Raw genomic sequence first — 27641 nt, forward strand, 5'->3', positions numbered from 1 at the left:
TAGCTGAGAGGAAGAAGTACAGGCTCCTGCCTTAAGGGTATTACTTCAGCTTTCAGGGCAGAAAGCAGGGGCTTTTAAAGGGGGACTTGGAGTCAACCTCATGTAGGAGGTAGGGGAGGAGGTGTGGGGCCCATGTGACTTGCTTCCTGGGTCTTATCTATCAAGTGGTCTGGCTAGCACCATTGTGGGCAGGGCCCTGTTGTAAATTGACAATTTTAATTTTATCTAGGGCAAAATTTAGGTTGTAAATTAACTGTTATCTTGAGGCAATCTCCTGGCGAGAGAGAGTTCCAGAAGTGCCTGCTGTGTTTCAAGGTTCAGCCTCCAGAACTTCTAAGTAAACACATAGTTAGATAAGCTTGCCGTGTAGGGAGTGTCTGGTGGAGAGAAGGTAAAGGTTATAATTGCATTCCTAAAGAGCTAAGTAGGAGGTGGGGGAAAAGGAAAAAGGTTAAGAAAATTCATTTTTTTCTTTTAAAAATGTGGTAATCAGTTACGCTCATGCAGCATGCACTGCTCAGGAAGGCAGCGTGTCCCTCATCAAGGCCCAGGGTCACTTTGATTTTGCGTGTGCTGCTCTGTTGACCAGGCCCTGGACTGGCCTTGAGCCTCCTGTGCTCCTGACCCAGCCATGGCCACATCATGCTGGGATCCAGCAGTGAGCATGCACGCAGCTCCTCAAGGTCACACAGAGGCTCCGTCTCGGGGCTTAGGATCTCAAATACTACATACAGTTTCAGCTGAATTTCCTTTTGACTAATTTGTCTTCTTTAGTATCCGAAGAGGAAAATCAGGCCCATTGTTCTGCTCTTAATAAAATAAAATTCAATCTGCAGAAGCAGAAGAAAGCTGGTGGTGTCTGCTCAGATATGCAAGCCTGCTTTTCTCTGAAACTGATTGATAGTTACACATACAAACATGATATCACTTTTATGTCACTAGAAATTCCTATTATCCATTTTACCCCTCCTTGAGGGTTTTTAGTAGTTGATGGTTTGCAGTTAGAGATGTTCTAGGAAAACCACAGAGATCTGACTAATGAAATGCAGGAAGACAGAGCCAAGAGGGAAGGGGAAGGGGACAACTGTTTTTCAGCAATTGCTGTGATCCAGACCCTGCATTAGGTATGCTACAAAGCTTCTTTCATTTTTTCTCCTAACAACCCTCTGGGTTGGGTATGATGATCTTCACTTTACAATTGGTAAAGCTATGCTTCAGAAAGGGTAATCAATGTCCATGGCCACACAGCTAGAGGAACAGGGCCAGGTTTGAACTCAGCTTTGTCTCACTGGAAAGCCTGTGCATTTCCCAGTCTTCAGGCAGCCGCAGGTGAGGCCAGCTTGGAGCTTGACCTCCATCTCTGGAGTGACGATGTTTGGCCCTTGCAGCTGAGGCTGTCTGTGTGTCCGTAGCCCCTGGTGCTGCCCGACCTAGCACAGTCCTTGATAACTGGTGAAATGTCCAGCTACTTTGCTGATAGTAAATGAGCAAACAGGCAAAGCAAATGCCAAGAAACTCCAGAGCAGGCAGCAGGGCTCAGCAGCACCTCCAGAATTATAAAGGACAGGATGTCAGAGTTTCTGAAATCCCCAAATTATTGGCTGTCTTTGCTCCTTGGTCCTACTGTTCCCCTTTCACCACCATCTTCTCTACCCTCTCCTCTGAACATCCTCACAGTGGCTTCCTCTTCTTTTATTCTCATATAAGCCTGCCCCCAGCAGAGGATTGCATACACCAATTCTCCCTGACTCTCATAAGACCTAGACCATCCCTTCCAGAGATTCTCTGTTTTCCAGGAGCCAAAGAGTCTTATGCCTAAGGAATAACTTTGTGACTGTGGAATTCTTTGAAGGTAATGGGGTAAGTCATCTGAAGGAAGGTATGGGAAAAGGAGAGGGATAGAATGTCTTCCCTGTGAAGCCACCAAAATTCCAATGGATGGACAGTTGCTAACATAGTTTGGATATTTGTACCCACACAAATCTCATGTTGAATTGTAATCCCCAATGCCGGAGGTGGGGCCTGGTGGGAGGTGTTTGGGTCATGGAGATGGGTTCCTCATGGCTTGGTGCTGTCTTCATGATAGTGAGTTCTCATGAGATTTGGTCATTTAAAAGTGTATGGCACCTCCCCGTCACTCTCTCTTGCTTACTCCTGCTTTTGTCATGTGATGTGCCTGGTCCCCCTTCGCCATGACTGTAAGCTTCCTGAGGCCTCCCTAGATGCTAAGTCAGCACCATGCTTCCTGTAAAGCCTGCAGAGCTGTGAGCCAATTAAGCCTCTTTTCTTTATAAATTAGCCAGTCTCAGATAGTTCTTCATAGCAATCAAGAATTGACTAATACAGAAAATTCGTACTGAGGAGTAGGGCATTGCCATACAGATATCAGAAAATGTGGAAGCAGCTTTGGAACTGGGTAATGGACAAAGGTTGGAAGAGTTTGGAAGGCTCAGAAGACAGGAAGATGAGGGAAAGTTTGAAACTTCTTATAGACTGGTTAAATGGTTGTGACCAAAATGCTGATAGTGATAATGGACAGTGAAGTCCAGGCTTTTGAGGCCTCAGATGAAAACAAGGAACTTATTGGGAACTGTAGCAAAAGCTCATGTATTATGCTTTAGCAAAGAGCTTGGCTGCATTCTGTTTATGCCCTAAGGATCTGTGGAAGTTTGAACTAAAGAGTGATGATCTAGAGTATCTGGCAGAAGAAATGTCTAAGCAGCAAAGTGTTCAAGAAGTGGCATAGCTGCTTCTAACAGCCTACACTTCAATGCAGGAACAAAAAAATGACTTAAAGTTGGAAATTAAATAGGAAGCAGAGTGTAAAAGTTTAGAAAATTATCTGGCCATGTAGCAGAGAAAGAAAAAGCTTTTTAGGGAGAGGAATTCAAGCTGGCTGTGGAGCAACCACTCGCTAGAGAAATTTGCATAACTAGAAGGGAGCTAAGTGCTAATAATCGAAGACAATGGGGAAATGGCCACAGAGGCATTTCAGAGACCTTCAGGGCAGCCTCTCCCATCACAGGCCCAGAGGCCTAGGGTGAAAGAATGGTTGTGGGGGCAGGCCCAGAGCCCCAATGCCTGAGGCAGTCTTAGGACGACCTGGGCAGCCTTGGGACACTGCTGCCTGCATCACCCACTCCAGCTCCAGCTTTGCTCAAAGGGCCCCAGATACAGCTCAGGCTGCTGCTTCAGAGGACACAAGCTATAAGCCTTGGCAGCTTCCATGTAGTGTTAAGCCTGCAGGCATACAGAATGCAAAAGTGAAGGAAGTGTGAGAGCCTACACCTAGATTTCAGAGGACATACGGAAAAGACTGCATATTCAGGCAGAAGCCTGCTGCAGGGGCAGAGACCTCATAGAGAGCCTCTACTAGGGCAGTGTGGAGGGGAAATATGAGGTTGGAGACTCCACACAGCTTCCCCACTGGGTCAGTGCCTAGTGGAGCTGTGAAAAGGGGGCCACCATCCTCCAGATCCAAGAATAGTAGATTCACTGGTAGCTTGTACCTGCACCTTGAAGAGAGGCAGTCATTCAACTCCAGCCTGTGAGAGCAGCTGCAGGACCTGAACTCTGCAAAGCCATAGGAGCAGAGCTGCCCAAGGCCTTGCATTGCTGTGCCCTGAATGTCGGGCATGGAGTCAAAGGAGATTATTTTGGACATTTAAGATTTAATGACTGCCCTGCTAAATTTTGAACTTGCATAGGGCCTGTAGCCCCTTTCTTTCTGGCAATTTCTCACTTTTGGAATGGCAATGTTTACCCAATGCCTGTACCTTCATTGTATCTTGGAAGTAGCTAACTTGTTTTTTATTTTACAGGCTCACAGGTGGAAGGGATTTGCCTTGTCTGAGATGTGACTTTGTACTTTTGAATTAATGTGGAATGAGTTAAGATTTTGTGAGACTGTTGGGAAGTCATGATTGTATGTAAGAAGAATACAAGATTTGGGAGGATCTGGGATGGAATTATATAGTTTGGATATTTGTCCCTGCCCAAATCTCATGTGGAATTGCAATCCCCAATGCTAGAGGTAGGGCCTGGTGGGAGGTGTTTGGATCATGGAGGTGGGTCCCTCATGGCTTGATACTGTCTTTGTGGTAGTGAGTTCTTATAAGATCTGGTCATTTAAGATCAGACCCCTTGCTTGCCCCTGCTTTCACTATGTGGCATCTTGCTCACCTTCACCTTCTAGCATGATTGTAAGCTCCCTGAGGCCTCCCTAAAAGCTGAGCAGATATCAGCACCATGCTTCTTGCAAAGCCAGCAGAACTGTGAGCCAATTATACCCCTTTTTCTTTATCCATTACCCAGTCTCAGGTACTTCTTTATAGCAATGCAAGAATGGGCTAATAGAGCTGCCAAGAGTGAAATTATGCTATTTTTTTAAAGGCAGCCTCTGGATGAGAATCCTGGGCCTGGTTCTGAGCTACTGAAGCAGTCTTTCCTGAAACCTTTTCCTGTATCCTTTTAAATTCCTTGCAAGATTTGCATGGAGCCATTATTTTTCCCTTTGTTTCTGATCTTCACCTCTTTGCAATGATGCCGCTTCTTTAGCTGCCGACTTGGCTAAATTGTCTGAAAATGTATCATGGTACTAGGGTAAGAGTGGTCGTCTGGTGAGCTGGTACAGGCCTGTGACTGCTGGTCTTAGTGAGGGTTGGCTGAGTCAGGCTGGAGCCTTCAGGGCAACACAGAGGCCAAAACTCTGTCCCTGCTCAGGAGGAGCTTAGTGTGGTAGCGACTTGTGGTGACTTTACAATACTGTGGGTACCTAGAAATGGGGTGCTGCCATAACAAAAACCTAAAATGTGAGAATGGTTTTGGAAATGGGCCTGTTAAGTGAACAAATGGATGAGTGAATGGATGGCTAAAAATAAATTGAAAAGAACAGGGCATGTTCTGAGAACTGAAGTTATTTCGGAATTACTAGAGCAGAGAGTCCATTTTTGTGAGAGTGGTGGAACTTTCTTCATTCAAAAACTATTTATTGCAAACTTTGTTCCTGATAGTGCATGACCAGCTGACTCTTGCAGTGATGGGCTGGACACATACTGCTGTGAAGCTGGACAGGTAAGCTGGCTGGAAGCTGGATGAGGATGCACAAGCTCCTGTCTCTGCAGAGACTGCTCTTTCTCCCCGCCTCTCAGCCTTCAGTGTTTCACAGGGGCTTCACCTCAGCCTCTTTCCCTCACACTCCACCTCCTCACTCACTCCTTTGGCCCCCAAATCTGCATTCCTAGATGCTGCCTGAGCTTCAGATCCATTGGTGGTCGGATGAATGAAGTACCCCAAAGAGAAGGCTCGAAGACACTGCTGAGTGAATGCCAGGCTTTTGTTATGCTCCCACGGGCATGTAGGCCAAGAGTCAAAGATGAACAGTTCAGTTAATGGAGAGTTTAGAGATCACATGGGGAAAGAGAATGAGAAGAGCCAAGCTGGCTGGCAGGAGAGAAGACATATTTAGGTTTCTGCTATCTGCTGGGCAATATCATTATTATTCCCAAACTCCCCTCAAGAACTGCGGCCTATTACTTGTTATCTATACATCTCTATATAATACACATTTATTATTATAATATATTCTATATTAATATAATTAACACATCGTCGATCCTGTATTAATTAACATTAATATGAGATTTATCATTGATAAATATTTATTGAGCACTTCCTACGTGACAGGCACAATTCACTGACGCATTGTGGATATTAGCTTTGTTTTAGGGTTGGGGGTGGCAGAGTGTGCAATAAAATGCTAACTAAGTGCAGCATCAAGATGAATGTGGGCAACCGGTGAGGACTTCCACAGGGGTGCCTCCACATCCGAGCTACGCACCCACTCCACAAATATATACTGAGCACCTCATGCGTGCCAGGCACTCTTGCAGGTCCTCGGGATGCAGTATTAGATGGCGTAGGCTGAAAGCTCTGTCGCCCTGGAGCTTGCCTTCCAGTGGCTTATCTATCTACCGGTCACCAGTCGGTGTCATTCCACCCCAGATGCAGCATGTCTAATGTTGGGCTCATATTCTTACATCCACCACACTTGCTTCTTTCATGTTCTTTATCCCAGTTTGTGGCAACTGTGTTCATATCTTAGCCAGGAGCACTCTCATTCATACAGTCACTTAAAACAGAAATATGGTGCCATCCTGCACTTTTCCCCGTTATTAACTCCTAAGCCCACTCTGTGCTGCTGTAACATCATCCATCAGAGCCCAGCAAGCAGCAATCATTGCTTTCAATGTTTGTGTTCCCCACTGGATTGTGTGCTCATCTCTCTGTCACAGTACCTGGCATAGAGAAGAAGCTTGATAAACATGTACTGAATGGAGGAGGTAATAAATGGTAATAGAGTGAGCATGAGTAAAACTGAATTCCTCAGACCTTGGAAATGTTATTATGCTCCTCTCCCTTCCCTTCTCCTCTTCTCCCTGCTTCCTCTCCTGTCTTCTCCCCTCCCTGTCCTCTGTCTCTTCTCCTCCTCTTCTCTTCTTTCCTCTGCCCTGCTCTACTTTCCTCTCTTATCTTCTTCCTGCCATCGGCTCTGAACAGTTAATGACAGCTTTTGCTCTCTGTTTCAGCTGCCATCTGACAGCATCAAAACACATCACTCTTTCTACTCCAGAATCGTTCCATCTACACCTCTCGAAATCCACGCTGATTCCTGCCTGTGCCTAGACTCACCCTCACTCCCCAGAAGTGGCTGCAGTTTCCATTCAGCTCACCCCGCAAAGCATATCTGTATTTCTAAAGAAGCCTCCTCCAGGGGTGACCACTACTCCCCCACCAGGTGTGTGGGACCCCACCTGGTACCACTCTGTCAAGTTAACAGTGGGGGAATAGCCTACTCAGCTATATCGCATTAATACTTAATTCATTTTATACCTGCCTTGCCCCCAAAAGGCTCTGCAGCTTACCTTTGTAGTACAAGGTAAGAAAATGATGAGCATTAACAGGGCTACCACATTCAGCTATGCAGTGTTCACTGCACAGGAATACCCACTGAGGGGAAAATTGGGGGCCCAAGTCCAGCCCATCATCTGCCCACCCGGCCATGCAGCCTGGTACAGGCTACACCTGCCAAGAGAGGTGTTCTTTTTCCAGTTTGCATAAGGTCTCCTGTGGGTTAGGGTGAGAGTTAAGAGCAGAATGAAAAGATAGCCAGACGCAGTGGCTCATGCCTGTAATCCCACCACTTTGGGAGGCCAAGGGGGGCCTCTGGAAGCCACTTGATGTCAGGAGCTCGAGACCAGCCTGGCCAGCATGGTGAAACCCTGTCTCTACTAAAAATACAAAAAAAAAAAAAAATTAGCTGGGTGTGATGGTGCGTGCCTGTAGTCCCAGTTACTTGGGAGGCTGAGGCAGGAAAATCGCTTGAATCCAGGAGGTGGAGGCTGCAGTGAGCCAAGATCGTGCCACTGCACTCCAGCCTGGGCAACAGAGCAAGGCTTCGCCTCAAAAAAAAGAAAAAGAGTAGAATGAAAAGAAAAAGAGAAACAAGGCAAAGCACAAAAGGCGACAAGGTCCTTAGGATGGAAAAGCCCCTGGGCCCAGATGTATTCAAATCTTTGCCCACGTGTGTCCCTCAGGAAAAAGAGAACCCTAAGTGACTTCCAAGATGAGACCCACCTTTGGGCTAAAGCAAAGAAAAAGGGGAACCATTGTTGCTCTATGGGGAAAGATAAGGAGGTCTTTCCGGAAGACATGCCACACCCACAGTTTTGCAGTCTGGCTGCAGTTAGTCTCATTCCTCACCACACTGTACCTGGAGAGTCTAATCAGTTAAGCAAATGCTTATGGAGGTAAAGGCGGCACCCATCTCCTCCTCCCATGCTTCAAAGTCATCACCACTAGCTGACTCGCATATATTTACACTGGCCAATGATTGTACCTGGGCACCAGCCCTGCCCTACCAGGTAAGCCTGGAACAGCCTGTTTTCCCAGATATTTCCCTTTGCAGGTTCCTGTTTCTGACTCTGATATAAATTCTGTGGGCGAAAATGAGAAATGGGTTCCACAATGCTACAAGACTCTCAAAACTGAAAAATAAAGATCAGTGGCAATCTCTAACCCTCTCAAACCTGGTCTCTACTTACTGGCTTCCCTACACTCAGCAAAAACAATTAAAACATGTTTTTGCTTTAGGATCCGACAGTCAATACTGCAATAGCATGTCACCCTGGCTGACTGACATTTTATTGACATATTGATAATTCAGAGCCATTCCAGAATTTAACTCACTAGTGGGAGTAGGAAAAGATTGTGACCTCGGCTTACTGACCCAAGGAGCTCAGATTGGGAGCTTGGTGAATATTTTGCTTTATTTAGCATGTGTAATGCCCAGGAGTAACTATTACAATAAGCCAAATGAGTATTACCTCAGGCCCACATCTTTTAACACCCATGAGCACAAGATTATATTAACAAACGGAATCAAGAAAACCTACAAAATTTAACCTCAACTCGGCAGCTATTTCTGGAAGGTGATCTATGCCCCTCTCTCACCCCACCGCGGGGTGCATCTGGCTTTGCGCTTGAGCTGCCTCTCCCAGGAGCACTGGGGACTAGAGAGGTTCTCACACAGGCCACCTTCCTGGAGCCTGTCCCAAGGCCTCTGTTTCTAACTCCTCGGGGTCTGCAGGCCACCCCACAGCTCTCACCTGGGTGTTTGCCACCTGCCAGCACTCAAAAGCCCAGGGTCACCTCTGGCTGCGTGACAGCCTTTTAACTTCTTCAGGTATTCTCTCAACATCTTTGAGTTTGTTTATGTATAAAATGGGAATCATATTCTCCACCTCATAAAATTCTTTTAAGGTTTAGATAACATATGCCAAGCACTTAAAGTATCTGGCACATTAACAGTACCTCAAATAGTGATAAACATCGTTAATCTTAGGAGAAATAAAAGTGTGGCATGTGGGGGTTAGGAGTCTAGGTCCTCTCCTTGGCATTCCTTCTCTTGGTCCACTAGAATCCCAAATGATGAAGCAGAAAGTGACCCTCTTCCTTCTGCATGCCATCTACTGCTCTTGGCTTATGGCCTGTGTGCTGAACACCTGCAAGGAAGACTGCTTTGTATTCACATCACTGTGGGACTAGAGGCTGAACACAGACTGGACAAAGGTTTCCAGCTCTTGACCTGGTTAAATAGGTGAGTCTCCTGGAATAGTGTATCTTTATCAATAATGAAAGGCATTTTATACAGATAGGGCATAAGACACACAGCCACTTTTTTTTTTCCTGCTCCTAAGAAAGGACAGGAAGCAACCTTTAAGAAGACACAATTTGACAGTAACACAACAAAAACATTAAAGGGTAATAGTTAAACTCCTGTCGAAACCTTCATGCTGTGTCACATAGCAAAGAGAGAAACCAAAGCTGCTGCAATTACTTAGAGGAGGAGAAATGACACAAGTACCCTGTGCAAAAGGAAGCAGAGGATACTGTCAATCAAATGTTCAGGTTGAGTCTATTGTTACCTCTGAAAATTGAGTTAGAAAAGCTTTATAAGACTTTGGAGTCGGAGTCGGAATATGTACTCATTTGCAAACAAAAGTAAATACTGGAAGAGAAGCCACGCCCCTCAGTGGATCTTGACTCTCAGTCCCAAACCAAACCCACATGTAAACTGCTATGGTTGGCAGGGCGTGGTGGCTCACGCGTGTAATCCCAGCACTTTGGTAGGCTGAGGCAGGCAGATCACAAGTTCAGGAGTTTGAGACCAGCCCAGCCAATATAGTGAAACCCCATCTCTACTAAAAATGCAAAAAATTAGCCAGGCGTGGTGGCAGGCACCTGTAATCCCAGCTACGGAGGCTGAGGCAGAAGAATCGCTTGAACCTGGGAGGCAGAGGTTGTAGTGAGCCGAGATTGTGTCATTGCACACCAGCCCAGGCAACAGTGTGAGACTCTGTCTCAAAACAAACAAACAAACAAACAAAACTGCTATGGTCGTGGGCAAGATAATCCAGTAGACTCCCTCAAGTTTAGATTCATACAGGCAATAAGACATTAGGGGAAGGGAACTGGCATGTTCTGAGGCTAGAATGACGTGCATATAAAATGGCCAGTGGACCACAGGGTAATTTGGAGACATGGGGAGAGGTTGACAGTAACGTGAATTGAGGAATTCACAATGACAGAGGAAGGCAGACAGGTTACTCTGCCTCAAAGCCAAAGATCTTCATTCCATCTGACCCCACCACCCATGCTCATGCGTGCAGTGCAGTACTCCTCTGCAGTCCAAAGAACTATAGGAAACCTGTCATGCATGGTAAATACCTTCCTGCATTTGATATGGAGCCTGGGATGTTCCTGAGACCCCTCCCCAAGGGGTGATTTGAAAATACACACTCAGAAAGTAAAGAATAGAAACCAGAGTTTAAAGGCCAAAGACATAGAGGGAAGGGTTTAAGTGTGAAATGACTCTCTAGTCCACAGCTTACTTCCAAGGGGAGTGGTCCTCAGCAGTAATCTCTGCATAAAGTTGCAATGCTTTGTGCCCTGATCTCTGAGTGAATGTAGTCCTCATACTCTGCCCGTAATTCGTTTAATGAGAATCAGGGCTCCAGCCAAGGGTAAACACCATGGGCCAAGCATGAGAAATGCTGGCTGTCTCTGAGGAGGCTCAGTACAAAACCCTGTTGCTGCAACAGTCAGTTTTCCAATCCCAGTGACAGAAACCCAGCTCAAAGGAGTATAAGCAACATAGGAAATGTATTAGCTCCTGAGAAGAGATGGATCCAGAGGCTCAAAGATTGTCTTTAAGGTTGCCTTTAGCTTTCCATCTCTCTGCGATTTCTCTTTGTACATTGGCTTCATTTTCTCCAGGTGATGAAAGTGTCCTCTGTGCCCCTGTACCACTGGAGAAGATGGCTGCAAGCAGTTCCAAGCCATCCTTAGAGCATGTTATCCAAGAGGAGGGCAGAACTGCTCTCCTGTGGCTGCCACATCAATGCCTGAAGCAGGCTGTGTTTGGCTGTGCTTGAGTCATATGCCCAGCTCTGTGCCAATCCCTGTGCCAAGGGCTAGAGAGCTACTCCTATTGGCTAGACTAAGGACAGGGCACCTTCCCTGCATTGGGGGAGGTGAGGTCAGCCCCACCTGAACCACATAGAATGGGTTCCAGGAAGGAAAGTGTGGTTTTATTTCCAAGAGAAGTGGGAGGTAAGCTGGGCAGGCAAAAACAACAAATGTCCTTTGCTTCTGGCAGATAGCAGAGCTCCGTTTTGGAGAAGGGTAAACTGACACAGCTAGATCCTCTGCTAGGATAAATTCTAGACATTCAGAAAGAGGGTAAATCTATTGGCCTTAAGTTGAAATCCAGATTCCATGAAAAGCACTGAACCCTCTCCTCACCCCCACCACCTTGGAAGCACTGGGACACAGCAATGTTGAGAGGATGGGATTCTGTGCCACTGAGAGATGGCTCGCAGGTAACGTGGGCATGTCTCTTCCTTACATCCGTAAAGAGGCAAAATAAAAAATAACATAGCAGCATCAAATAACCTATCTTCCTGACCAGGGCCCTCCTCCATTCTGCTGGCACAAGTGAATTCCCAGCTCCTGAACCCACGGACTCTCTCTCCTCCTTGTTGGTTGAGCAATGTCTGTATTTACTAAACAGGCCCAGTGAAGCAGTACATTCCTTCCAGACCCAGCACAGCCTCAGGCACAAAAGAGGTCCTTGATAAATGTTTGTTGAGGTCTTTTCCCAGTAGATGAAAGTAAATACTTTGGGAAGAATTTGGAAGAAAAGTGACCTGGCCTCCCTGTTAGTAGTTTTTCCTTTAGCTGGTGAAAGCTCCTTAAAGGGCCTGGATGGGCTGTTCCAGAAGACACTTACAAATGTAAACAGAGACAAATGCCCACAACCCATGCACACCTGTTTCTCCCTGTTAATACTTAACAGTTAGTAGCTGTTAAGTATTTGATTACTCCTTTCCTACAAAAAAGCATTTCAAACCCGAAGGGAATATGGCTCATTTATTTGCTGAGTGGGACTGGAGGCCCATAGCCGCAGAAGATCCTGGCCCCACAGCAGCAGAGAGCAAGCTCAGAGTGCTGTCAGGTCTCTCCTGCTGCCTCTCGCCATGATGATGTAGTGGAAAAATGGTCAACAAAGCTATTTCCTACTGTGTGCTAAATGCCCATCATGGGAAGTCCCAGGTAAGTCCAGAAAAATATTTATATTGTGTTGTTATGGCTGAATTGTGTCTCCAAATTCATATATTGAAGTCCTAAACCCCAGTACCTCAGAATGTGACTGAACAGGCATACCTTGGGAATATTGTTGGTTGAGTTTCAGCCACTGAAATGAAACAAATATCACAATAAAGCCAGTCACACACATTTTTTTTTTTGGTTTTGCAGTGCATATAAAGGTTATGTTTATACTATGCTGTAGTTTACTATGTGTGCAACAGCATTATGTCTAGAAAAAAATGAACATACCTTAATTAAAAGATGCTTTATTACTAAAAAGTGCTAATGATCATCTGAGCTGTCAGGGAGTTGTAATTTTTTTGCTTGTGGAGGATCTTGCCATAATATTGATGACTGCTGACTGATCACAGTCGTAGTTGCTGAAAGCTGGGGTGGCTGTAGCAATTTCTTAAAATAAGACATGAAGTTTGTCTCATTGATTGACTCTTCCTTTCACGAAAGTTTTCTCTGTAGCATGAGATACTGTTTGATACCATTTTATTTTATTTTATTTTATTTTATTTTATTTTATTTTTTGGAGATGGTGTCTCACTCTGTCACCCAGGTTGGAGTGCAATGGCACGATCTCAGCTCACTGCAACCTCCACTTCCCAGGTTCAGGTGATTCTCCTTCCTCAGCTGCCGGAGTAGCTGGGACTACAGGCACATGCCAGCACACCCGGCTAGTTTTTGTATTTTTAGTAGAGACAGGGTTTTGCTATGTTGGCCAGGCTGGTCTTGATCTCCTGACCTTGTGATCTGCCCAGCTCGGCCTCCCAAAGTGCTTGGATTACAGGCATGAGCCACCATGCCCAGCTTTGATACCATTTTAACCAGAGTGTCTTTCAAAATTGGTCTCAATTGAAAGAAATTGAAGAAGACACCAAAAAATGGAAAAATATTCCATGTTCATGGATTGGAAGACTAAATCTTGTTAAAATGTCCATACTACCCCGAAAAATCTACAGATTCAATGCAATTCCTACCAAAATACCAATGGCATTCTTTACAGAAATAGAAGAAACAATCCTAAATATATTGAACCACAAAATACCCAGAATAGCCAAAGCTATCCTAAGCAAAAAGAATAAAACTGAAGGAATCACATTACCTGACTTCAAATTATACTACAGAGCTATGGTAACCAAAACAGCAAGGTACTGGCATAAAAACAGACACATAGACCAATGGAACAGAATAGAGAACCCAGAAACAAATCCACACACCTACAGTGAACTCATTTTTGACAAGATGCCAAGAACATATACTGGGGAAAAGACAGGCTTTTCCATAAATGATACTGCGAAAACTAGATATCCATATGCAGAGGAATGAAACTAGACCCCTATCTCTCACCATATCCACAAATCAAATCAAAATGGATTAAAGATTTAAATTTAAGACCTCAAACTATGAAACTACTATAGGAAAACATTGGGGAAAATCTCCAGGGCATTGGTCTGTGGAAAAATTCCTTGAGCAATATCCCACAAACACAGGCAACCAAAGCAAAAATGGACAAGTAGGATCACATCAAGTTAAAAAGCTTCTGCAGAGAAAAAACAGTCAGCAAAGTGAAGAGACAACCCACAGAATGGGAGAAAATATTTGCAAACTACCCATCCCACAAGGGATTAATAACCAGAATACATAAGGAGCTCAAACAACTCTATAGGGAAAAAAAAATTTAATAATCCAATAAAAAATGAGCAAAAGATCTCAATAGACATTTCTCAAAAGAAGACATACAAATGGCAAACAGGTATATGAAAAGGTGCTCAGCATCACTGAGTATCAGAGAAATGCAAATCAAAACTACAATGAGATATACTCTCACCCCAGTTAAAATGGTTTATATCCAAAAGAAGGCAATAACAAATGCTGGCAAGGACATGGAGAAAAGGGAACCCCATATGCTGTTGGTGGGAATGTAAGTTAGTACAATCACCATGGAGAACAGTTTGGAGGTTCCTGAAAAAACTAAAAATTTAGCTGCCGTATGATCCAACAATCCTACTGAAAGTAAACCCAAAAGAAAGGAAATCAGTTCATCGAAGAGATATCTGCACTCCTATGTTTGTTGCAGCACTGTTTATAATAGCTAAGATTTAGAAGCAACCTAAGTGTCCATCAACAGATGAATGAATAAAGAAAATGTGGGGCTAGGCACAGTGGCTCACGCCTGTAATCCCAGCACTTTGGGAGGCCAAGGCAGGTGGATCACGAGGTCAGGAGTTCAAGAACAGCCTGGGCAAGATAGTGAAACCCCGTCAGTACTAAAAATACAAAAAAATTAGCCAGGCATGGTGACAGATGCCTGTAATTCCAGCTACTTGGAAGGCTGAGGCAGAGAATTACTTGAACCCAGGAGGCGGAGGTTTCAGTGAGCTGAGATCGCGCCACTGCACCCCAGGCTGGGCGACAGAGAAAGACTCTGTCTCAAAAAAATAAATAAATAAATAATAAATGTCTTACATACACATATAGAGTACTATTCAGCCATAAAAGAAAAGAGTGAGATCCAGTCGTTTGCAATAATATGGATAGAACTGGAGATTATTATGTTAAGTGAAATCAGCCAGGCACAGAAAGACAAACATTGTATGTTCTCACTTATTTGTGGGGTCTAAAAATCAAAACAATTGAACTCATGGACACAGAGTAGAAGGATGGTTACTAGCTGGGAAGGGTATTAGGAAACATGGGGGGAGGTGTGGATGGTTGATAAGCATTTAATGTAAAAAAATAGAATGAGTAAGACCTACTATTTTATAGCACCATAGGATGAGTATAGTCAATAATAACTTAATTGTACATTTTTATTTTTATTTTTTATTTTTTTGAGACAGAGTTTCACTCTTGTTGCCCAGGCTGGAGTGCAATGGTGCAATCTTGGCTCACTGCAACCTCCGCCTCCCAGGTTCAAGTGATTCTCCTGCCTCAGCCTCCCAAGTAGCTGGGATTACAGGCATGCACCACCATGCCCAGCTAATTTTGTATTTTTAGTAAAGACGGGGTTCTCCACGTTGGTCAGGCTGGTCTTGAACCCCTGACCTCAGGTGATCCGCCCGCCTCAGCCTCCCAAAGTGCTGAGATTACAAGCGTGAACCACTGTGCCTGGCCGAATAGTACATTTTTAAATAATGTAAAGAGTGTAATTGGATTGTTTTTTATAACTCAAAAGATAAATTCTTGAGGGGATGTGTTAGGAATAAGGCTCAAAATCCTAAGGAAATTGAACACTCAAACAAAGGATTCTTGGCAAAGCAATTTTACTTCTGTGCAGAGGGATGCCTCCTTGGCCAGTCGCCATGAGAGCACACCTGAACAAAGGGGCATGAGAGCCTTTATTCCTGACGCAAGTCCTGCCCCTGTACCCTTTCCTCATTGGCTGGGGTCAGGTGGTACAATCTAAACTAATCCGGTTGGCTAAACATATGATTTTTTTAGATAGGGTGGGCACATAAAATAAAGTGGAGAGGAAGGGGAAAGGGTGTCTGTAATGAGCTAGAAAGTTAGTCCTCTTTCCAAATAAGGAAAGGAATGTGAGCTGGTACTCATAACGCTTGGTACTGTGGCGTACCTGCACACCTAACAAAGGCAAAATGGAAAAAAAGGAGAAAAAAGGAGAAAAAAAGGGGGTGGGTAACTATGAATTAAAGAATAAAAGATTGATCAGATTATTTGAAGAGAAACCTCATCATATCCCACAGATGGAAAAAAAAATTGGACACAATCCTCTCAAACCCTGTCACTGCTTTAGGCTTCTGTAATATTCTAAAACCTTTGTGGTCATTTTAACAATGGTCACAGCATCTTCACCAGGAGTGGATTTCATCTAAAAAAAAAAAACAAAGAACAAAACAAACAAACAAACAAAAAAACACTTTCTTGGCTCATCCATGATAAGCAATTCCTTATCCATTCAAGTTTTATCATAAAATTGCAGCAATTCAAAATGTCAACCTGGAGGAAAAAACTGAGGCAAAATTAGTGTAAGTAGAGAGTTTATTTGGGTCAAGTTTGAGGATTGCAACATAGGAGCATAGAATCAAATTGCCCTGAACATATGCTCTAATTAGCAGCAGGTATAAGTGGGTTTTTACAGGAAAAAAGAAGAGCAAGTTCTGAAGGTGTTTACCAAGAATTTACATTAAAATAACATAAGCTATTCATTGGCTATACGTTGTCCTTTGTATCACAGATTCCAGGAACAAGAAGATCATGGGTGAGGCAGCTGCTCAGAAACAAATGTCTTTCAACAATTACCCCCAGGCATGGGTAGGTGTAAGTCTTTCTGGTCTGAGCTGTTTTTCTTTTCTCAAGTTACATCTTCAGGTTCCACTTCTAATTCTAGTTTTCTTGCTATTTCTACCATATCTGCAATTACTTCCTCCACTGAAGTCTTAAGCTCCTCGTCAACCATGAGGGTTGGAATCAACTTCTTCCAAACTCCTGCTAATGTTGATATTTTGACCTCCTCCCATGAATCACAGATGTTCTTAGTGACATCTAGAATGGTGAATCCTTTTCAGAAGATTTTCAATTTTACTTTGCCCAGGTCCATCAGAGGAATCACTATCTGTGGCAGCTATAGCCTTACAAAATGTATTTCTTAAATTACCAGACTTGAAAGTCAAAATTACTCCTTGATCAATGGGCTGCAGAATGGATGTTGTGTTAGCAGACATAAACACATTAATCTCCTTGCACATCTCTATCAGAGATCTTGGGTGACAAAATACATTGTCAATGAACAGTAATATTTGGAAAGAAATCTTTTTTTCTGAGCAGCAGGTCGCAACAGTGGGCTTAAAATACAATTGACCCTTGAACAACACAGGTTTGAACTATGCAGGTCCACTTATCCATGGATTTCTGCTCAAGGAGAGGGAGAGATTGGGGGACCACCAATAAGTGGAGCAATCAGAACACACAAATTCATCAATTAAGTTTGCTGTTTTATATAGGTACAGTCCATGGCACCCCAAAACAATCATAATAGTAACATCAAGTATCACTTATCACAGATTATCATAACAGAAAAAATAATGAACAAGTCTGAAATATTATGAGAATTACCAAAATGTGACACAAAGCCATGAAGTGAGCACATGTATTTGGAAAAATGATGCCAATAGACTTGCTCAATGCTGGGTTGCCACAAACCCTCAATTTGTGAAAAAAGCAGTTTCTGTGAAGCATAATAAAGCCAAGTACAATAAAACAGATAAAATACGTCTGTATTTGGAGATAGGGTCTTCTAAGAGGTAATGAAGTTAAAATGAGGTCATTTGGGTGGGCCCTAATTCCATATGACTGGTGTCCTTATAGGAAGAGGAGACTAGGACACGGACACATATCGAGAAAGATCATGGGAAGACACAGAGAGAAGGCAGCTGTCTGTAAGCCAAGGAGAGAGGCCTCACAAGAAACCAACCCTGCTGACACCTTAATCTCAGGCTTCCGGACTCACGAATTGTGAAAAAAAAAATTTCTGTTGTTTAAACCACACAGTCTGTGGAATTTTATTATGGCAACCCTAAAAGCTAATACATGTGCTTTACAATTTACAAAGCTTTTTCTCATAAACTCATTTAAATGTCAAAACAATCCAGTTGCACAGAGTATTATCCCCATTTTACTGAGGAAACAGACTCAGAAACTAATAGCCTTAACGTCCCAGTGTTCATGCGTGGCAGATTTTGGCTTGGATCCAGACTTTCTGACTCCAGATCCCAGGTTCTTTGAAATGAACTCTGTTTCCTTTTTGCAAAGTGCTCAGCACCATCGTTTTCATGTTTTTCTGTCCATCAGCCATTTACAGGCAGGCTACAATCTGTTCCCTTAGTCTGGAGAGTGGCTAAGTGATGTGCTTAGGCTTACACAATGAGTTGGTGGCAGGAATGGTATTAAAGTGGCTCCTGAAATTCTGGGTCATTTTAAAGTGATGATTTCTTAATTTTCCTGTTCACTCAGCCAAATTCAAAGAGTCAAGGATTTTTGAGTAGTTTTGTTCCCGGTGCAGAACAGCCCCACCTCTAATGTCTACTTCAGGTGAGCCTGCCACAGGTGATCCAGGAATTCAAACGCTGAGCACCTGAAGAATCTAAGTTATTTACAGGCCTCACTGCAGGGTTTGGCCCTTAAGGAGCTGTTTTGGGCCCTTAAGGAGCTGCTTTTGGCCCTTAAGGAGCTGCTTTTAACTGTCACCACCTACTGGGAGGATAATTGACCAGGGAACTGAGTTCATCTGTGGTTTGCTTTCAACTTAAAATAGTCATATCTTTTCCTGAGAATATTGATTGAAAAGTTGATATCAAAATAAGCAAAGGAGCTACACTAGCAAATTTCAGTGAATGAGGCTTTTTCCTCTTTGGGGGAAGGTGAAAGTGCATGATAGGTTAGTGAGCAAGATTTTAAAATGATTTTCTTACTTAGTGCACAAACAGCAGGAAAAATACCAGAATACATGAAAGGGGAAATTGTACCCACCATCCTCCCACCCCATTTTTTCTCTTTTTTGGTGTGTTTTTATTTATCCAGATGTACATATAGTTTTTACCACTGCACTCATGGCAGAGATGAGATTTTATATTTTCACTGAACATCATAATATAACCATATTTCCTAGTCACCACATAATCTTCATGATTTATATATATATCTCCTCATTATTATATATATCCTTATGATTTTATATATATATATATATTTTTTTTTTTGAGACATGTGTGCCTTTATTAGCTGAGCCACTGCTTGAGGGGGACGAAGCAGGAGGAGTGGGTGGCCCTGAAGCCGGCTGTGCTTCACGGGCTTGTAGGTGATGGAGAACTCGCCCAGGTAGTGGCTGATCATCTCCGGCTTGACCTCCACCTGGTTGAAGGTCTTGCCGTTGTAGACGCCCACCATGCTGCCCACCATCTCGGGCAGGATGATCATGTCCCGCAGGTGAGTCTTCACCACTTCCGGCTTCTCCATGGGCGGCACCGCCTTCTTGGCCTTGCGCAGGCGCTTCAGCAGAGAGCGCTGCTTCCGCCGCAGGCCCCAGTTCAGCCGCCACCGCTGGCGCGCGCTGTACAGCTATACCAGCTGCTCGTAGGACATGTCCAGCAGCTGCTCGAGGTCCACGCCGCAGTAGGTGAACTTGCGGAAGGTCCGCTTCTTTTTCTGCTCTACCTCTGCCATCTTGCCAGATCCTCAGAAAAATGATTTATATTTTTTAATGGCCACATAATATTACTTGAAATGATGCAACCATCGTTTGTGCAACCAATCCCTTTTCCTTAGTCATTCGGGTTGTTTCCAATTTTTCGCTTCAGGTGATACATCCTCTTCGCAGACAGCAGAAAAACAGCAGATTTGTGATTTAATTGGGAGTCTTCTGGGATCGAACAGTGGCTTCGTTTACAGGTGGGTTGCCGAGCGGCCATGGTAACTGATGGAGCAGTCACTATGGCAGTCAGTAGGGCTGAGTGGGAAGGGTGCCCTGGGAGCCTGGAAGCGTGGGAATCAGCAGGGCCGCAGTCGTCCATTTCCCACCCAGTCTTTCCTGTCTCTCGGGGACCGCTGGCAGTTGCTCAGCTGATGCTGAATTGAGAAGCAGCCTGTGAACATGAAGGGTATATGGCAGAGGATCCCAATTTGGCTTCTGCAAGAAGTAGAACCAACAATGAGCTACCTGGGGAGGCCCTGTGCCTCCGACTCTTGCTACTCCTTGGAGCCTCGGGTCTCCGAGAATAAACACCCAGTATACTCTAGGGACCTAACCGCTAATCCCAGGAGCCCGAGCTAAAGAGAAATAGTGTGTTTTGCTTGTTTCATCAAGCTGAAGTCTGACTCACCTGATCCTGGCTTATTTTCTGCTTCTCTGCAACTTCTGCCTGAGGGGACAGGCAGTCCCAGCATATACACAGCCTGAGCACAGCCCTCCAGGTCCTGCTGGGGCCAGAAATTCCTTCTTGCTTTAGCACTTCTCATCCTGGTGCTTATTGCCTGAGCCCTTTGGGAAAGACACCCTGTAGATGAGAATTGCTGACAGTTTGGGGGAGTGAAAACGTGCAGGAAGGCAGAGGATGTTCCCGTTGCGTTTAAGATCAGCTGTATTTGGAGAGAATTCAAAATGCAAGCGTACTTATACAGTCATTGGAGGTCAAGTTAATTTATTGCCTCCTGGTTACAGCATCAGTCCCGCCCCTTAGAACGAGCTGAATTTTGGAGTCTGGTGGCCAGGCAGAATCCTATGGAACCTTCTCCAGCATCTTCTTCATGGTCGATCTCAAGGTCACTCAGGGCTTGTCTTGACTAGTAATAATAGAAGAAGCCAGCACTTTTAGAGTCTCTCTTGCTTAGTACCCTATGAAATGCTTTACATACAATATCTCAATCCTCACAAGAACCCTATAAAGAAAGGATTATTGCTGCCTCCATTCTATAAATGAAAAAACTAAGATTCAGAAAGGTCAAGTAACAAACCCCAAGTCACAGAGCTGGTAAGTGGCACGAAAAAAAACTCAGATTCGGGCAGGCTTGCATGTACACTCTCCCTGTGAGGGATACTGCCTCCTGCTAGCCTAGCCACAACCAAAGGAAAGTAATAATAGCTCAACCCTTCATCAGTGCCAGGCACTTTGCTAAGGTGTTTGCTTGCGTTCTTCTAACTCTTGAATGAGGAAACTGAGAATCAGAGAGATTAATTCATTTCCCCAAAGTCACACAGCTAGTATGACAGAAACTATTTTCCTCTAAAATCTAATTTCTCCTTATTGTACAGTAGTAGACCCTCATTTTTAGCTGAGCATGTGGCCTTCTAGAGTTATGACTACATTCTCCAGACTCTGTTGAAGCTAGGTGTCCGTGTGACTAAATTGTGGGCAATAGGATATAAGCAAAAGCGGTATGTGCAACTTCCTGGAACTCTCAGCCTTCTCTCCGCTGCTGAAATGCAGACGTGACAGCTTGAGCCAGAGGGTGCCAGCCAGTGCCATGATGTGACCAAGGCCATCAACAGCAGAGCCGCAAGGGAGCAGGAGCCTTGGTCCCTGAGGACATGCTGGAGCTAACTTGGGAATCCTGAGGTGGCCACCTCCAAAATTTTACATGAAAGAGAAAAGTAAACATCTAACTTGCTTAAGCTGCTGTTGTTTTGGGGTTTGTCATTTACAGCCAAACCTAATCCTCATTAAAATAGTGGTGGAACTGGAATTTGAACCAGTTTACTCCCAAGACCAAACTTAACCTCTTTGACATATTATTTCTACTGTAAATCTCTACGCCCACGCCAGTTCATCTTTAAAAAAAAAAAAAAATTATTTTCTCACATTTCTGGAGGTTAGATCCAATATCAGTGCGCCACCAGGGTTGGTTTCTGATGAGGTCTCTCTTTCCTCATGGTGGGTGGCTGCCTTCTGGCTGCGTCTTCATATGGCCTCTTGGCTATGCTTGTGTGGAGAGGTTCCCTGGTGTCTCGTCCTCTTCTCATGAGGACAACAGTCCTGTGGGATAAGGCCTTGCCCTTATGACCTCAGTTAACCCTATTACTTTCTTATAGACCTTATGTTTACCGATTTATTATAAAGGATACAGATGAAGAGACACATAGAGCATGGTTTGGGGGTAGGAGTGTGGAGCTTCTGTGTCCTCTCTGGATGCACCACCCTCCATGTGTTCAGCTATCTGGAAGCTCCTGGTTCATCTTATTACCAGTGTCTTCCATTCCCTTCCTTTGAGGAGTCAGTCAATATGTACCAAGTGCTAGGCTCTGTGCTAGGGAATAAACCAAAAATATAAATATGAATGAGCCTTGGTTAGTGCCCTCGAGGAGCTGGCAGTCCATCTTGGAAGACAGATGGCTAAGCTAATAAAGACAATGCAGTGAGTCGTGTAATAAAGACATGGGCCCAATGTTGTGGGAGCCCAGAGGAGTGGCTCACCGCCCCGGGGTCTGGGAAGGTTTTGCCGAGAGTGCAGCAGACAAGGTGGACATGCTAAGTGGCTGCTAGAGTATGAAATGTATTTGCTTCTCAGTCACCAGTACATTTAAACCACGGTCCTCCAAAGACTCTTGCTTGTCTAGAACATAGCCTACTCTCCTTACCCTAGAATTTTAGACTCTAATTCTTCAGCACCGGAGACCCCTAGAGTCAGCCCCTTAGGAATCCAGACTTTTTCTTCTTGCTGGACCCAAGGCCATGAAGAAAAATGTGTGTTGGACCCCGAAGTTCAGCTAACTCATGACAAGGAAGAAAATGGAAGCAGGAAGCCGGAAGGCCACTATCAGCAGGGCTAGACAAATAAAGATTCCTCAGCATAGCTGTGAAAGCCAGAATGAGTTGTAATTACTCTGTGCTTGGAAATGGTGTTTCCAGTGTGACCTTTCTACCTGCTCTTCTAACGGTGGAGCTGCTGTCACTGTTTATAAAGCCCAGACCTGGCTTTCCCTGATTGGAGCCAATTAGAATAACCCCAAGAGGGCAGCCAGGGCCACTTCACTGCTAATGAGGGCAGCTGACGTGTTGGCGTCGGCTTATTTGCCCGGTGAAGAGGAGATGGGAAAGCTTATCCCGCCAAGTGGTCCCTTTCTTTCCCCTCCCAGTGCCTCCAATAAGTCTATTAACTATTCTGAGCACTGGCTTTCACAAAAGGGATGAGATCTACTGGGGGAAGAAACTATTTCCTGGGTAATGAGGCCAAGCAACACTTTTCCTTACTCAGCATATATTTATGAAGCAACTACTATGTGCCAGGCGTGGTGCCAGGGGTCGCACATGATGTTATGCCTAGACCGTTTGTTCCTTAAAGAAGACCACCAGAGTCCAGAGTCAAAGCCAAGCGGCAAGGATCTTTACTACAAGTTCGAACTTGGTCCCTCCATTCCACCGCATACAACAGGGCCCTGAACAATGCGAGTGTTTGCTTTTTATAGCCTGAAAGTTACAGGGGAACAAAGCAATTCTTTTGATTCCTGCTCTTTCAGTAAAACTTTGAATGGCTGTCCCCTTATCGGAGACTTTCCTGGTGGTGTTTGTACTGGGCTCAGGATGTTTGAGAGATATATGGCGATATGTGGTGGGATGGGAGGATGGGATGTGTTTGTACTGGGCTTGTTTGTTTTGAGCCTGGGGCTGAGGAATGTGCCCGGCTCTTTTCATTCCTCCCCTTTCTTTTCAGGTATTTTTAGAGCCAATCTTGGGTCTTATAAGTCTGATTCTGTTTCAGCGTTTATAGGTTGGTATTGGGCTTTGAGGACCATGAGTTGTACAGTGTCAAACTTTTCTCTAACGAACCGCAAAATTCTGTTAACAACACAAGGTCCTACGGTAAGCAGAAATAGTAGACTCAGCAGGGGTCCAAGGAAGGGGGCTAACAGAGAAAACATAGATGAGTTCTACCATTGGTCTGCAGCTGAAGCAAACTGCCGTGTTCTTACTTCTGTGCTTAACTTGCGTAACTGTTGGACCTGGTCTTCTACAAGCCTTGATTCATTTATGTAGAAACAAGTCTTCTTTTAGAAACATACACGTACCTTCTTTTTTAGCAGTGAGTAGGTCTAAGGCCTTCTGGTTCTGCAAGGTTACCTGTGCTAGGGATGTGAGCTGCCGCTGGAGGGAGGCAAGGGACTTAGCTGACTCCTCCATAGCAACGGCAAATTGTTGGTACAGCTTGTTACTTTCTATGAGGGTGTGACCTAGGGCTCTCCCAGCCAGTCCGGCCACCATGAAGGATGCGGTGAGGGAGATTCCTGCAATGAGGGGGAGAAATATGGCTCGTGCAGGTCTCGGTCTAGGGTCTGGGTGAATAACAGTTACCGGTATACCTTAGGAACTTGCCGGAAGTAAGTAGAGTTAACCGGGGAACTAATGTGATAGGAAGACACAGTAGGTTGGTAACAGAGGGGCTTGATAGGTTTTTAGATAATGTTCTATTACACCAGAAGAATATGCCTGACGGAGCCTTTAAGGCGATATTAGGGGACGTTGCAGTGATGCTGCAGAGGCTGGAATTAGTTCCTGAGAAACAGTAGGGAAACTTTTCTTGACTGGGGTTTAGGTATAGTGGCACGTTAGGGATAGGGGCATATGAGAGGTTTCGGTGGTTGTTAGCTTGGGCAGAGGTGGAGGATCCTCATGGCAGGGGGACAGCGGTTAGCGGTGGACGCCTTAGAGTGGCACACAGAAAGCAGCCAGACAGGCTGTGAAGTCCTGTAAGGTTGGCGAGTTCTAATCTTTCTTGCAATAATTTTAACTAGGAAAAAGGATGTAAATCTTGTGTCAGGCGGTTTTCTTGTCGCTGGATATTTCCATGGACTAGGGGCCGTACCTGCACTAGACCCCGCCACAGATAGAGGTGACTGCTAGGCCATGTGGAGGCGGAGGAGTAGTATACAGCCTCGTGTTGAGGCGTGGTCCAGCGGGAGTTCTAGGGGTCTTTAACTATCCATGTATATGAAAGGTCTCTATCTCGTCTGCAATGGAAGGGCCATCTGGGATCTATCTGTTCTTCTCCACCTCACCATTGGTATTTATGGATGTTACAATAGTTATAAGGGCAGCCGGCACTTTGGTGCCACCAATAGTGCTTACAATTGTATTCAGTCTGATCATACTCGAAGCATATTATTGGTGCCACTGGTTTGGCTACTGGGAAATCGGTAAAATTTAGTAAAATTGGGCTATTGCACCCTGAGGAGGGGCAATCTGCACTGGCCACTAATTTCCTGGGCTTATGAAGTTGCCTAGGGTGGGTTTGGTTTTCATAAAGCCAGACTCTCCAGACAAAGGGATTAGGAGCTGGCTTTATGTTTTCCTTAGCGGCCACTAGGGCGACTAATGTTAGAGTTAGACTACCTAACTGCATGTTTACAGTGAGTTATGCTGCCGGCGCAGGGTGAGTTTTAAGGGGTTGTTCTTAGCTCTGTCCACAGTCCACGTGTCCGGTGCTTCAGCCACCGCCGCCGTGATTGGCCTCAGAAGGTCGGAGGTTGGGTCCACTGGCTTGACGTGGGTGTAGTGGATCCACGACGCAATGCCTTCTACCTTCAGGGTGGTGGGTGTGGTCAGGAGTACTTGGAGTGGTCCTTTCCACCTGGGCTCTAGGGTCTCTTGTCGGTGTCGCTTAACCAGGACCTAGTCTCCTGGCTGGTACGGATGGGGTGTCGGTGGGGGACTGGTCTTATATAGCTCTCTCAGCTTGGGCCAGATTTCCTGGTGAATTTTCTGTAAGGCTTGTAAGGAAAATAAGAATTCAGAGACATTTTCTGTTTCAGACTTAAGCAGGTCATCTTTTAAGCTAGGAACCAGGGGTGGAGGTCTGCCATACATGATTTCGTAAGGGGTGAGGCCTAGTTTGTAAGGGGTATTACGGGCCCGGAACAGAGCATAGGGGAGAAGGACTACTTAATTAGCGCCAGTCTTTATAGTCAATTTAGTTAAGGTCTCTTTTAAGGTCCGATTCATCCTTTCTACCTGTCCTGAACTCTGGGGCCTGTAAGCGCAATGTAGTTTCCAATTTGCCTTAAGGATGGAAGCCAAGTCCTGACTTACCTTAGCGACGAAAGCAGGCCTATTATCTGACCTTATCTGGATGGGGAAGCCATACCTGGGAAGGATATCTTCTAGAATTTTCTTTGCTACGACCTGAGCAGTTTCTCTTTTGGTTGGGAATGCTTCAGTCCACCTTGAAAAAGTATCTACAAAGACAAGTAAGTACTGGTACTTGTACTTTCCTGGCTTTATTTCAGTAAAATCTACTTCTTAGTAGATACCGGGCCTGGTTCCTCTGAGCCTTGTTCCTGCTGCAGCTTGAGATTGGGGGTATGCGTTGTTAAGCTGGCAGACTTTGCAACTTGTCACGATACTGCTGGCCGTCTCAGCTATATGTCTGATTTTGAGCTTGGAGCGTCTGATCAGGTCTATCATCCACCGGGCCCCCAGGTGGGTGGTTCGGTGGATGTGTTCTAACACCTGTTGTCCTAATTTTTCTGGTAGGATGGTTTGGTCATTAATATCAGTCCACCACCTATTCTGGATTTGTTTTAGGGGAAGTTTGTCAATCTACTGGAGATCTTGTTCTGAATATTCAGGGAAATATGGCAAGTCCTGGGGGCCCAGGTCAGGGAGCTGGAGTGCAAGGAGTTGGCTGGGAGCCTTCGCCACATTTCTTGCAGTTTGGTCTGCCAGAAAGTTGCCTTGAGCAGTTGGAGTAGTTAGTTTCTGATGCCTTGGGCAATGTACAATGGCTAATTTTTCTGGCCTCCATAGGGCTGTTAGCAGTGCTAGGATCTCTTGCTTGTTTTTTATTTCCTTTCCTTCAGCCGTCAGTAACTTTCGTTCCTTGTAAATGGCCCTATGTATATGCGCTGTTGCAAAAGCATATCGGCTGTCTGTATATACTGTCAGCTTTTTCCCCGCCCCTAAGTTAAGAGCTTGGGTGAGCGCTATCAGTTCGGCCTTCTGGGCCGATGTCCTCGGGGGCAGGGGTTCCTCCCAGATTACCTCAGTCTCTGAAGTTACTGCCGCTCCAGCGTACCTCTGGCCTTGATGCATGAAGCTGCTCCTATCAGTGAACTAGACGAGGTCGGCGTCAGGAAGTGGGCAGTCCTGCAGGTCTTCTCGAACTCCGTGCACCTGAGCTAGTATCTTGGTGCAGTCATGGAGTGGGGCGTCCAGGTCCGGGTTGGGCAGCAGCGAGGCAGGGTTTAAGGTCGTTGGGGGCAGGAAAATTATCCTGAGAGGATTTAGTAGTAGTCCTTGGTAGTGGGTGAGCCGGGCGTTACTCATCCATCGATTAGGTGGCTGTTTGAGTACACCTTCGATGGCATGTGGAGTAACGACCCACAATTCTTGCCTTATGACAAGTTTATCAGCATCTTGCACTATCAGAGCCGTGGCCGCAATCATTCGGAGACAAGGGGGCCACCTGGCAGCTACTGGGTCTAACTTCTTTGACAGGTAGGCAACTGGCCTCCGCCAGGGGCCTAAGTTCTGAGTTATTACCGCCTTGGCGACACCTTTATTCCCATCCACATATAAGTGGAAGGGCTTGGTAACATCGGGTAGTCCTAGTGCAGGCGCGGAGAGTAGGGTGGTTTTAATCTGTTGGAAGGCGAACTTGGCTTCGTCTGTCCAATTAAATGGCTGTTGCCCCTGTGTTGCCTGATACAAGGGTTTAGCCAGTTCTGCGAACCTAGGTATCTATAGTCTGCAAAATCCCACCGACCCTAGGAATTCTCTCACTTGTCGGGTGGATTGTGGCCTGAGGATCTGCAGAACAGTTTGTTTCCGGGCGTCTGTTAGCCAGCGCTGCCCTCCTTTAAGCAGGTACCTTAGATATGTTACTTCTGGCTGTAGATGCTCTTTCTGTACCACTGCTGCCAGGACTTTGGTCATTTTTTTTTAGTGGCCTTAAATTGCTTTTCCTCTGGAGTATCTCTG

At 45.1% G+C, this 27641-nt stretch overlaps 1 protein-coding gene, 1 long non-coding RNA gene and 1 pseudogene across 2 annotated transcripts in view; 1 reads left to right on the forward strand and 2 right to left on the reverse strand.

The window, feature by feature from the left end:
• The window catches only part of NBPF7P (NBPF member 7), a 548664-nt gene that overhangs the window by 397104 nt on the left and 123919 nt on the right, over nucleotides 1-27641 (reverse strand). The gene's annotated exons all lie outside the window — the stretch shown is intronic.
• Nucleotides 11988-26321, forward strand: LOC134810600 (uncharacterized). The gene is made up of 4 exons (XR_010159080.1): nucleotides 11988-12174; nucleotides 16415-16491; nucleotides 19533-19623; nucleotides 21159-26321. It is a non-coding gene; the product is annotated as an uncharacterized LOC134810600 (long non-coding RNA).
• Nucleotides 18954-19413, reverse strand: LOC129138736 (small ribosomal subunit protein uS19-like; annotated as a pseudogene).

Source organism: Pan troglodytes, chromosome 1, assembly GCF_028858775.2.
Source record: "Pan troglodytes isolate AG18354 chromosome 1, NHGRI_mPanTro3-v2.0_pri, whole genome shotgun sequence".
Classification (NCBI taxonomy): Eukaryota; Metazoa; Chordata; class Mammalia; order Primates; family Hominidae; genus Pan; species Pan troglodytes.